At 34.2% G+C, this 3,559-nt stretch overlaps 1 long non-coding RNA gene across 1 annotated transcript; it reads right to left on the reverse strand.

Annotated features, from left to right (window-relative positions):
* Positions 1-1,852: 1,852 nt before the first annotated feature.
* Positions 1,853-2,819, reverse strand: LOC107869663. The gene is made up of 3 exons (XR_001673893.2): positions 2,616-2,819; positions 2,426-2,511; positions 1,853-2,342 (listed from the first exon to the last, which is right to left on the reverse strand). It is a non-coding gene; the product is annotated as an uncharacterized LOC107869663 (long non-coding RNA).
* Positions 2,820-3,559: the final 740 nt, after the last annotated feature.

Consider the following 3,559-nt stretch of genomic DNA (forward strand, 5'->3'; position numbering starts at 1 on the left):
TGTCATTTGCGAATAATATGATAATATTATGCAAAGCTGAGGTGAAGAATCTGCAGCTGGTCACTGCAACCATGGATAAAAATGAAAAAGTATCAGGGCATAAAATAAATAAAAAAAGTACAATTTATTTACACGAAGGAGTATCTAATGGAGTAGGGGTTATAGCAGAAATAGCTACTGCATCATGAGAAGTGAATTCCATTTCATATATTTAGGTTGTCCTATCTTTTATATGAGAAGAAAGAAGGATTATTATTAGCAACTAATGAATAAAATTGCTAGTAAGGTGCAGTCATAGAAAGGAAAACTGTTATCTTATGGAGGCAGAGCTGTGCTGATAAAACGTGTTTTGTAGAGCATCCCTATACATTGCCTATCAGTGATGAACACCACCCCCCCCTCCCCGAATATATTGAATATTATTCAAAGAATGCTAGCTCAATTTTTTTGTAGTAGTAAAATTTGAGAAAAGAAAAGATATTAGGTGAAATGGCAAACAGTATGTTTACCACAAGATGAAGGTGGTCTGGGTTTTAGAAGGATTGGTGATATTTCTATGGCTTTATTCTGTAAACTTTGGTGGAATTTCAAGACAACAAAGTCAATATAGAGGGAATATATATTCAATAAATATTGCAAAAAGGAGCATCCAAAACTGGTAATGTGGAAAACTGGTGCAGGTGGATCTCAAGTGTGGAAGAATATACTTATGGCAAGAGATTTGATCGAACATCTTATTGGATCAAAACTGAATCAAAGAAATTCTGATATCTAGTTAGATAACTGGACTGGTCAGGGTGATCTTTATTCCATAATGGAAGGAGGTGATGAGGAGCAAGGACAGTATAAGCAGGTAAAGGATTTGGTAAGAGAAGAAAATTGTGATGAACAACTGATTAGAACATTATTCATAGAGGAGATGGCAGATCATATTATTAGCAAAGTGATTCCTCCATCAGATGAAAAGAATGATTAGCCTATATGGAGTATTGAACCAAAAGGTTTTTTTACAAATAAATCAGCTTGGCAGTATATAAAGAATAGGGAAAGAATTGATAACACATTCAAGAGGATATGGGTGAAAGGTTTTCCATTCAAGATATATTTTTTCATGTGGAAGTTGTGGAGAAGAAGAATTCCAGTGGATGACACAATAAGGAGATTGAGGATGCAAGGTCATTCTAAATGCTGGTGTTGTAAGGAACCAGAAGTGGAGACAATTGCTCGTGTCTTCAGGAACTCTTTTTATGTTAATAGGACCTGGTCCTACTTTTCTTCTTTTACTGGTATACATATTCTACATCTGACACTTAGAGAAACAATACTAAGTTGGTGGAATGTTGAAGTAAAAGGGAAAGAGCATCCATACTACTTTGTTATGCCTAGCATTATTCTTTGGGAGCTGTGGAGGAGAAGGAATAGGAAGAAACATGAAAACAAGGAAACTTCAGGTTTGAGGATTTTATATAATGTTACAAGGAACTTGAGAATGTTGTTGAAGGTCAGAAAGACAACATTGGAATTTCCAACAGAATGGCCACACATAATTAAGGATATGAGTAACATAAAATGAAAGTGAAGGCTATTAAAGTCTTACGGAAGGCACCAGAGGAGGGATGGTTAAAATACAACACAGATGGAGCTATTAGAGGAGAAGATTGAGGAAGCTCATATGCATTTTGTTTGAGGGATGAGAATGGATATGTCTTATTTGCTAAAGGAGAACCACATCATTATGCAAATAGTATGCAAGCAGAGGCTAATATAATATTCTATGTAGCTAAGCATTGTATACAGACTCAGCATAATAAGATCATCATTTAGATGGACTCACTACTCATGCAGAAGGTGCTAATAGGTGAATGGAATTGCCCATGGAAAATAACACACACAGTCAAACAAATTCACAAATTCATGCAAAATAAGCAAGTACAATATCAGTATATCTTTAGGGAAGGTAACCAATTGGCAGATTATCTAGCAAACTTAGCCATAGATACAGGAGCTTTTACCATTACAAATTACCAGCATTTATAGGAAAGAGGTAAAGTCATTTTAAATAGTGACAAATGGCAGAGTCCATACTTGAGGATCATACAAGCCAAAAGATAAAGAGTAGGTGGACACTCAAGCTGAATAGTTTACATAAAACTTATATACAGAATTTAGTAGCATCAAAAATAGTGCATGTACTATTCCTAAGCTATTACATCCAACAAAAAGGATTCTCAGCACCATGGAATGGTCGATAGGTCAGATGGAGCATCATAAACCTGAGATAGAGGTAGATAGACAAACAATTATAGGTCCAAGCAACTCATTTTTCTTCATCCCTTCTATATCTATGGAATAAAAGCAAGAGAGGGTGAAGTTAAGTCAAGTAGATCTAGAAACAACAAAGGGAAATAAGAAGAGGGCAACATACTCGGCTGTTACAGCTCAATTCAGAAGACTAGATCCCTCTTAGCTGCACAAAAACATTCAAAATTTCCCATCTACTGGAAAATATAGCTGCAGCAAAAAAAACCATTATCCAGCTAGAAAGAGAAAATGAAGAGCACAGAATGGAGGGAGTATCAGTACTTGCACAGAATGGAGGGAGTATCAGTACTTACTTCAATAAGCTGAAAACAGGAAAATCAACCAAAAGCAGGCAAAGGATTGATCACCCAATACATCATCTGGATGAACCTCATATTTGAGAAAGGGAGCACCATGGTGGAAGGAGGCGGACACAAGTTGAAGAATTGGAAACTAGTTTGTTTTTGGAAACCCTACACTATGTATATGTTAATAAATTGGTTTCGGGTTGGGTTGGGTTATGTGAATAGGACTATGCTATTTTTTGTTGTATGATGGGTTAGTCCATAAAGTGTTGATTATTAATAAAATACAAAATTAAATCAAAAAAAAATAACTTTAAGGACATTCAAGTCATTTTGGCAACAAAAAAGTGCTTAACATCACTTGTTTACCAAACACGTCAACTACTTTTTTTACAGTTTCAACATTTTCATCCAAACACTTATCTGCTTAATTTATAAGCACTTATTAAATCTTTTAATCACTTAAGCTAAAAAGATATTTTTAAAATCCTATCCAAAATAGGCTCTTAATTAGCATACTAAGGCCCCGTTTGGTCATGAAATAATAATTTTTTGGAGTTGGAGTTGAACTTGGAGTTAGTATTGTGTTTGGCCATAAATATAAATTGGATTTTTTTTAAAATTTTGTTAGAGAAATAGGAGTGAGAAAAGCGAAAATAAGTAAAACTTGTCTTCACTTTTTCAAAAATAATTTATACTAAAGTGAAATAATTTTTATGGCCAAACACTGCTATTTTCACTATTTTCACTAAAGTGAAATAATTTTTTGAAAACAGTGAGAAAATCCCATGGACAAATGCCTACTAAATTACTCCATTCAAAAATAAGAATGAAAATGTGATCAAAATTGAAGAATGTCAAGTTAAATACTCACTAATTAAATAGGCTCTAATTTTTGTAAGTGCACATTATGTTAGTTGTCTCTCATTTCTTTCCAATAGGCTTGCTTCTAG

This window comes from Capsicum annuum, chromosome 4 (genome assembly GCF_002878395.1).
Source record: "Capsicum annuum cultivar UCD-10X-F1 chromosome 4, UCD10Xv1.1, whole genome shotgun sequence".
Classification (NCBI taxonomy): domain Eukaryota; kingdom Viridiplantae; phylum Streptophyta; class Magnoliopsida; order Solanales; family Solanaceae; genus Capsicum; species Capsicum annuum.